The following is a 9,682-nucleotide window of genomic DNA, read 5'->3' as shown; positions in this document are numbered from 1 at the left end:
GTATAAGCCATCAAAAAATATCATGTAACAACCCAAACTTTAAGATTCGTAACGCCACTCGATCGAGAAAATACAAGAAGTCGGAGATATAACAAGTCCTTAGCAGAGCTCGATAAAGAACTTCCGCTGTAAAGGATACTTCTCTGTAAAAGCTTTAGCAGAGCTCGATGAAGAACTTCCGCTGTAAAAGCTACCTTCATAATTCTACCACAAGCTTTATCAAAAATCTTCAACTTTGAAAAGTCACAAATCCAATTTCGAATGACCATACCAAATTCTCCCCCGATTTATAATCAAAAACATGATTATAAAGCCTTCAAATGGTCATGAGAATGATCTTGAATGGATAAAAATTTACTAAGCTCCCCCGCGACAAAATGATATACACAATAAAGTATAAAATTCAAAAAAGTCGTGAAAATTTGTCTTTATCACGATAAACAACTTTCTGAACCGCCAAGACTTGATGGAATCATTATTTTTCTGTTCACGAAAAAATATGTGCATTAAAGAATCCAAAACTGTTCACCAGCTCTCAAATTTGCAAAATTTTCGAAGAATGGGCTGAAATATTCACTTTGCTGAAATTCAGGGGGCTAAATTAATAATTCTGCACCATATTCCCCTTCATTTGTAACAAATTCTGGAAATGGTCCAAAACTGCCAAGCTGTGAAAACAATAGGGACCAGAAGTGAAATTATAATATCTTTTTCCACAAATTATAATAATCTCGGAAATTGGACTAATGTTGTCATTTCTTTGAAAATCAGGGGACTAGATTTGAAGAACATTAGCTTTCTTCCCCATTTGATCTGATTAAATATGAACGTCAACAACAACTTGCGACACCAGTAATGATTGCATCAATTTTCTTTCATATGCGAAATCAAAATTAGATGTTAAATCTGAATCAACTTGCAAAACCCATTAAGCCTTTTGTGAGACCGAGCAACAGCCATGAGTTCCGAATAGCATTACATTCCGATTTCCAAATCCATTTGTGGTTCGCTCCAAGTCAACAGATTCAGTCTCAATACGAAGCTCTGCTAACGAACTTTCACAGGTAAGAGGTTCGCCGTTAACCAAAGTCAAACACGAACCAATTACAGGTTCGTTTCACTGAAATCACAAACGTTGGATACTTAATTTTAACTTTAAGGTTTGACTGAAAAGACGAACACCCTTAAACAATTCTAGTTAAATTCCAAACGCGATTTCATTCATTCGTATCATACTTCCGATTTTGACTTAACCACCGATTCCAAGATCCATTACATAGCGAACCTGAAGATCGTGAAGCACCAATTGCAAGACCCCATTTAGCGATTGCGAACTCGACTTCTTAAATTGACCACCGACATCAATTAACGCCAAGCAGTAAAATCAAGTTTCACTATCTTCTTGAAGCTTAGAGAGACGCTCCTCAATGGTTGTTCTGAAAGCTGAGTTGTCGTCAGAAATTGTTTGACGAAGTGAAGCGAACGACTTCAGCTCTGATGCGACTGAGAGAGAGGTGGTTAAATCGTGTGTTTCGGATGTCCACTCAGCAATCTCAAACATCCTTGAAGCACATGACCCCATCCTTCATTATTCTGTGAGGCGTGACCTTGCAGAGAAGCTCACTCCCGCCCTTTCTCTACTCAGCAAACTTGAAGGGCTACTTGATTTCGTGTCCATTCCGAAACAAGGGGGAGAAAAAGTGAATATGTCTCAACCGCCTCCTACTTCAACAGTAACCGGACCTCCTCCAGTAGGCCAAGCCTCCGGTTCCGGTGTAAAAGACAAGGGCAAGAATATTGCTGAGGAGAGTGATGAAGATGATAAAGAGACAATTGCCGACCTTTTGAAGCGACAAGGTCGAGATAAAGAGGCTGACATCAGTGCTCGTGTGGCTAGAGAGGCTGAAGAAGCCGAAAGAAGACAGAAAGAAGCCCACAACCTTCTCGAGAGCAGGAAAACTCTTTTTCCTCCTTGGACTCTTGAGAAGCTGATTAAAGAAGCCATCGAAACACCAAGTATCTTGTGGCTAGAACCTGTGATCTCTTTAGATTGTTCTAACACTGTCGACTCTCAGTTCGATATGTCACTGACCCGAAAGGCGTTTGTTTTTCATGCCTTTGACAACATTGCTGAGTTCCCCCATCCTCATCCACAGGTTGATCGAGACTTAGTTGAATTTTATCTGAGGGCAACTCAACCTCAATACCAAACTTGGAGCGCTCAGAAAATCATCAATGTTCAGGTCCTAAAGCCGTTCAGGGAAGGTAACTTCACCAACGTTCGGTTCAAGGTACTACGGGGATCTGCCAAGGCCGAACATGCCATCTCACTTGCAGATTTGCCCAACCTTAATCCCCATGACTGGATTATCTTGCACAACATTCTTCTTACAAATGAAGCAGAATATGGTCCGATTATCGACCACTTTAAGAGGATGCTTGTTTGCTATCTCATGGAAGTTGCTTTGATGGATCAGGAGATAGCGAGCGTATTCAAGAAGAAGCCTACCATATCTCCTGTTGGCTCTGCCAGTGATCTCAACATGATGCAAATGGGGAAGATTGACCCAAAGAGAAACTTCGTCATGTTTACTAGGAACGAAGGACAGAAATGTCTTTTCGCCTTAGCAGACAAACATCTCTACACCACTACCTGTTTGGAACACATTTTAGGGATCATCCATCGATGCAAGCAGAACACAGCGGATGATATCAAGTACTTTGATGATATGATTCAATGGTACATTCGCTTCAGATAGAAAATCCTTGCACTTATCACACGTCTGTTTGATACAGTAAAGAAGGCTCCCGCTGCTGGCCCAAGCAAGAAGAAACGATAGTCTCGCTCTAAATTGACGCAAAGGGGGAGATTGTTAGGGTCAGTATAGTGTTGCGTCTATTGGGCTCGTTAGCTAGTCCATGTTTATCTCCGGTATGGGCCTGTCCATCCGTGAGTTTTGTAGGGTTTAATATAAATAGATGTTTGCATGCATTCTAGAACGAGAGGATTAGAGAGACGATTAGAAAAGTATTGTTCAACATATTTATCGTTCTTATTTTGTAACCCTAGAATCCTCTACAGTGGAAGTTCTTAGTCGAGCTCTGCTGAGGATCGAGTAATCTAATCATTCGACACATTTTGATTCATACTTGTGTTTTGTTTACTGTTTTACGTTCATCACTTACCTGTTACAAAGATCTAATCGATCAAAGAGTTAATTCATAACTCATTAGTCCCGATACCTGAGTACGCTCAAGAGGACATCAGGCAGTTTGTGTCTACGTAGAGGTGTGAGACCTTACTGGAGTTGCAGGAGGCCGCTCGGCAGCGTGAGTTGGAGATTGAGCTTCAGTTGAGGGAGCAGAGGCAGGCCCCGGTGCAGTCGCAGCCGACGTCGAAACAGTCTAAGACTGTTGCTTCTAGGTTGGGAGATCAGAGCATCCGCACTTATGGGAAGTGCGGGAAGGGTCACACTGGAGTTTGTAGGTCCGGTGGTGCGTGCCGTAAGTGCGGGAGAGAGGGGCATTATGTGAGGGATTGCCGTCAGTCAGCCCTAGTTCAGGATATGGGGATTTGTTATCAGTGCCATCAGGTTGGTCACATGAGGGCCAACTGTCCACAACTTACTGCAAGACCGGTGCAGGCTCCAGTACCAGCCACTTTGAGGATTATGGGTGGATGTCGGAGTGGAGAAGAGCCCCCAAGGGCTCAAGGGCGTTTCTTTCAGCTTATGGCAGAGGAGGTGATCAGGGCAGAGCCAGATGCGGTTGCGGGTATGTTTTCGTTTTGTTGTTGTCTGTTTATCTTGTTATTTTGTGGTGTTGTATTCTTTTTCGCCGTTCTGCGTTTCATGGGTTGGTTGAAAGTGATAGTAGCAAGGGGTTGTAAATGGCTAGCATCCAAGGGATTGATGGTCAGAATTTGGTTGTATGGTCTTGTTGCCGGGTATAGCAATTGTGTTTTGGGAAGTGTTTAGCGGGGAGTCGAACTCCCTTAGAGTTTGAGATGTGCGATGTCGGAACGTGGTTTTGTAGAGGTTGCTCGTTTAGAACCAGTTCAAGTATAATAGAATTTGTTGAGTAAGTGATACTGGTTGGGTCACCGTTGGTTGGTAGTCAGTGCTCTAAGTAGGGAGAATTGGAAAATTCTCAGGAGGATCGACAAGTATTTGAGGTTGATTAGCTGTTTGGGATTCAGCAGTGTTTCAGTCAGCCAAGAGTGTGGGCTGGTATGAGTAAGTGGCAGAAAAGTGGGGCAGATACAGACCAGGGTTGGGCCTAGGGATAGGCCGGGATTCGAGTATAAGGAATGGAATTAGAGTTCGGAACCCCTAAAGGGCTAGAACAATATGTATAGGAGAGATTCACAGGAGGAATAATTCGGAATGATATTTTGAGCGGTCCGGGAAGACTGAAGGTCGGAAGGTGTACCAGTCAGGTCGAAGGCTCGGAAGAATGGTCCAAACAGGCTGAAGGCTCGGAGAGGCGATCCAGACATGCTGAAGGTTCTGAGAACGGTCCAGACAGGCTGAAGGCCCAGGAGGGCAGTCCAGACATGCTGAAGGTTCCGAGAGTGGTCTAGATAGATTGAAGGCCTGGAAGGGCGGTCTAGTCATGCTGAAGACTTTGTATGTGTTATTGGATCGGTATGAGGAGAATGAGGAAATGCGTCGCCAGGGAATGATGATTTATGTGGTCTGGCCCTAGGTATTGATCGTGTTAGTGGAAAGCAGTGCATGGACTCGGGAGTCCTTGCGAGCAGATTCAGAGTATATGGAAGTACAAGGATAGCAGTTACTCTACGTGGATAATATAGAGTGAAGTATAGCTCAGTGGCACATGTAGGTGCAGTAAGGGTTGTTGAGTGGATTTCCTGAAAAGGAAAGGCATGTAGCTCCGGAAGGAGCGTGGGTACTCCAGCAGAGGAGGAAGTGGAGTAAGTGGATTATCGGCAGTACTTCAACTATTGTTAGTAAGTACTGGAATGGTACCAGTGGTATGGGAACACATCCGGGTTGGGTGTCTGTTGAGGTTGCGGAAGGATTTTCGATAGTGTAGAACCAGAGGAGTTCGGAGGGGATGCAAGGATGGAGCCTTGGATTTTCTGTATGGATGTGATCAGGTGGTGGTGTATGTTTGGTAATTTATCCTGGGGACGCTTGGGGGTACCGTCAGTGTGTCGGGTTTTCCAGCCCGAGGATGTTGGAGCAGGTTCAGCATGTGTATGTGATGGCAGAGGAGAGCTCATGAGAGTTGCTCAGGAGCTGAAGGATGTGTCATCCTGTCAGCGCGGAAAGAAAAGAGTTGGATTCGGATTGGAAGCGGGATGTGTTCCAGAAGTGAATTCGATAAAGGTTATGCTAGTCAAGGAAAGGGATAGCAGTTTGGTACCATGGAAGTATCATCGGGTGATCATTGGTTGATAAGTGTTGTTGTCAGGGAAATAAGCTGGTGGCCGGCTTGAAGCAGTTGTCAAGATCCTGTGAGAAAGAGTTGGACTATATAGGGGGTTGATAGCAGTGTTTGGAGGAACCTGGGTCGTTTGAGACCAGGAGCTGTATTGTGGGAGTATTTATCTGGGATGTGTTACTGCCGGCTTCGAGGACGAAGCCTAATTTAAGTGTGGGAGAATTGTAACATCCCAAAGTCAGAATCAAGAGTTCAGGGGGGTAAAAGTGTAAGTTGGAAGAAAGGAACTCGGCGAGTAGGAGCTGCAACTCGTCGAGTCTAAGTGGGTGTCGGGCACATGTTAAGTGATCGGACTCGCCGAGTCAGAGGCTGGACTCGACGATTCTGTGCTGGAATGAGAAACCCTAATTCCTGGGGTTTGCACCCTATATAAGGAACCTTAAGCCCCACCACAACCTCTTTAGCACCCCCTTTGATGTCCAGAAGCTTTCCCCATCGTTTTCAAACCCTAATTTGAGAGTGAGAGGGATTTAAGTGTCTAGTGGAGCATGGAGAAGAAGGATACTTGAAGCAAGAGTTGGTGGGATCATAGAGGAGCAAAGTGGATCTGATTTCCTTGCTTGTTGGCGTTAGATTAAAGGTAAAAAGTTGTTGTCTTGGCTTGGTTGTGCTTAGTTTGTTCATGAATGAAGTTTTAGGGCCAAATTGTCATATATATGAGTCTATTTTCGAGTTTTGGGTTCAGATCGGTGGTTGCTACTACAGATCTAGACTGGTCTTGACTCATGAATCTGGAAAGTGATAGCTTTGGGGTTTGTTTGAGAATGTCATTGCCTTAAACCTTCATTTTAGCTTGTATAGAGCTTGTTGAACCTTGCATGCACGTAAAGTTGGAAACTTTACGTGTGAATCTGGCCCTAGGAATCCAAGCTTTGGAATGGCCTGAAATCGTCTGGATGAAGATGTCACGTCTGGACTCGGCGAGTCACATGGGTACACTCAACGAGTTGTATGAATATGTGCATGGACTCGGCGAGTTGGAAGAACAACTCGGCGAATCTGTTGAAGATTGCCTTGGACTCGGCGAGTCTGTTCTTGGACTCGTCGAGTCTAATCGTAAGGTCCTAACCTTTTTGGTTGAGCGGTGAATCGGTGAGTCGAGGGACGACTCGGTGAGTTAAGCAGGAAGTGACTCAGAGTTGGGTTGACTCAGCGAGTCTTGGGGCGACTCAGCGAGTTGAGTTGTGGATTGGGATTTTCTGAGTATAGGGACTCGACAAGTCAGTGGGTTGACTCGGCGAGTAGAGTCAGTCAGGAAGGTTGACTTTGACTGAGGACTTTGACTTTGACCAAGAGTTGGCCAGTTGACTTCCAGGGGTATTTTGGTAATTATTGGTATTTATTGAGTTCAGTTTTTTTTTTGGTATTATCAGTGGTGGAGTTCGTGTTGGAGGTTGGAGCAGCGTGATCTTATCTTTTCAGTCAGCAGTTGCAAGGTGAGTTATCCTCACTATATCAACAGGGTCTAAGGCACCAAGGTCGGCCCTTTATCGGATGGAATTCCGGGTAGTTGTTTGTTATGTTATTGCTCTATTATGTTCGCATCCTGGTAATTAGGTTGGTGTATGTTAGAGACCTGGTAGGGTCGGTATCTTCGTTTATAGGATGATGCTATGCTAGTGACCGGTTAGGTCGGAATCCTGGTAGGGATGTGCTATGTATGTGATCTGCTAAGATCAGTTTGATTAGTTGTGAATTGATATATGATTATATGTTTATGTGCACGTGGTTGTTGGACTAGGGTTGGGTTGAGACGGGTCCTGCTTTGTGCTGTAGGCCAACATACCCAGGGCGGACCGGTTATCCCGAAGGCCCAGCGAGCGGTCCGGATATACTGTAGGCCCCAAGAAGGTGGGCCAGACGTGCCGAGGCTCGGAGAGTGGACCAGGCCGACTGAAGGCCCGGTGCGGGTGGACCAGTCATATTGTAGACTCAGAGAGTGGACCAGGTGGATTGAAGGCCCGATACGGGTGAACCAATCACACTGTAGACTCGATGTATATAGCTAGACTCGGAGGGTGGACCAGTTGGACTATAGGCCCGGTGCGGCGGACCAGTTAGACAGTAGACCCGAAGTGCATGGCTATTCTGTTCTGTTATGTTGTGATATGTTATGTGTATGGTATATGTGGTTGGTATTTTGGGGTATCTCAATAAGCTTACGGGCTTACAGTTGTGGTTTAAATGTTTCATGTACTTCAGGACACCGTGACAAGGCAAAGGCGTGATCGTACCACTCATCATGTTTATGTCTTATGATATGGTTCTGGGAATACTCTGATAATAAATGTATTGAAAACCTTTTTGTAATAACTTAATGAAATTGAGTAGTTTTTGAAAAGTTTCAATTGGTTGGAATTTTTTTTAGAGTGTTACAAGATCCACAACACTTTCCATGTTTCTCAGTTACGGAAGTGCTTAGTGTATGACTCAGCGGTTGTCCCCTTAGAGGATATTCAGGTTGATGACAACCTAAATTACATAGAGAGACCAATATCTATTCTCGACAAGAATACGAAGGAGCTGAGGAAGAAGCGGGTTGAGCTGGTGAAGGTGCAGTGGCAGCACCATAAGGGTTCAGAGGGGACTTGGGAGTCCGAGACTCCCGAAACGTAGCGCAACCAATGTTATTGAGAAATGGATCAACGAAGGCCATCGGATTACAAGCTACGATCTCCGTCATATATCAAAAGAACATCGTAAATCTCATCGTTACAAGCATGCTCTTGAGGTTAGATATCTAAATTTCTTCTCTAATTCTATTGTTATCGTGATTGAACTTCATGAGAGAAGTAATATATACCTAGTTTCAGAACAGAGTTTCCTGAAACCCTAAATTTGGACCAAGGATGCTTATTCTCTTGAACAAGCTATATTCTCCATTATCAAATCGGGATATAAAATGCTACTAGTTGTATAACTATCTAATTGGATCAATGATAGTTATGTTCATGTTGATCAACAAGATATTATAACATAACGAGCAAGAATATGTGCATTGCAGTTGTCAGAATGGATGGTTTCCCACAGCGAGTATGAATTATCTGATTCAGACTATGCAATCCGCATCGACTTAATGACCAAAGTGTTTAGCATAGATGCTGCTGAACGCTATTTTGAAGGTTTACCTCCAAATGCCAAAACAACAGAATCCTATACTGCTCTTCTCCATTCATATGCTGCATCAAAACAAACCACAAAAGCAGAAGAACTCTATGAAAAGATGAAAGAATCCGGACTAAAACTAACTCCCATAACATACAACGAACTAATGACACTATACATGTCAGTAGGGGAGGTCGAAAAGGTCTTTTCCATCATCAAAGAACTCAAAACCCAGAACGTGTCACCCGATATATACACTTACAATCTCTGGATAAGTTCATGTGCTTCTTGTTTAAAGATTGATGAAGTTAGAAACATTCTTGATGAAATGAGTAGTTCCCATGAGGATGGAAAGAGTGAGATTTGGGAAAGATATGTGAATCTTGTGAAGATTTATCTTTCAACTGGGCATCTTGTGAATTCAGATTCTAACTCTGTGGTGGAAAGTGAGAAGGGGAATAAGATTATTACAAAAAGGGAATGGATAACGTATGATTTTCTTATTTTGTTGCATTGTGCTTTGGGGAATAAGGATACACTTGATCAAATATGGAGGTCTTTGAGAATGACAAATCAGAAAATGATTGGTAGAAACTATGGTTGTATGCTTTCTGCATATTTGATGTTAGGGTGTTTGAAGGAGGTGGGACAAGTTATTCATCAATGGAAGACATCTGCTACACCAGAATTTCATGTGTCTGTATGTGAGAGGGTTTTTAAAGGGTTTAAGGAAGTTGGGTTGATTGAAAAGGTAGAAACTTTTCATAAATTGCTATCTGAATGAATTTGAGCTAATTTTAGGTGAATGCTTTCTGAACTCCTTAAATCCTTTATTTAAGTTAGGGATTTTGTTTCCTTTTGAGTTAATGGGTTAAACATTTAAATGTTTAATATAAATTATTTCTTTTACTTAATTTGGTCATAATGACTTAATGAGTTAAGCCAAAAATCTAGCTTAATGTGTTAAGACATTACCCATTTACCTATTTATCAAATTCTTTTCCTCCCAACTCCAAAATTGATAAATGCTGTTAAAATCGGTGAATATTTTGAAATTTGTTTTTATTTGGATTGTAAGGGTAAAATAGTCAAACTATTACAGGTGGAT

The 9,682-nt window shown here is 43.0% G+C and overlaps 1 pseudogene across 1 annotated transcript; it reads left to right on the top strand.

The window, feature by feature from the left end:
* Positions 1 to 897: 897 nt before the first annotated feature.
* Positions 898 to 9,358, top strand: LOC145076499 (pentatricopeptide repeat-containing protein At5g09450, mitochondrial pseudogene; annotated as a pseudogene). Its single transcript, XR_013692695.1, has 3 exons — positions 898 to 1,064; positions 8,023 to 8,200; positions 8,474 to 9,358. The product of XR_013692695.1 is annotated as a pentatricopeptide repeat-containing protein At5g09450, mitochondrial pseudogene (transcript).
* The last annotated feature ends 324 nt before the right edge of the window (positions 9,359 to 9,682 follow it).

Source organism: Lactuca serriola, chromosome 9, assembly GCF_051521515.1.
Source record: "Lactuca serriola cultivar US96UC23 chromosome 9, Lser_US96UC23_V15, whole genome shotgun sequence".
Classification (NCBI taxonomy): Eukaryota; Viridiplantae; Streptophyta; class Magnoliopsida; order Asterales; family Asteraceae; genus Lactuca; species Lactuca serriola.
The sequence above is the reverse complement of the archived record's forward strand: the minus strand, read 5'-3'. Positions and strand labels throughout refer to the sequence as shown.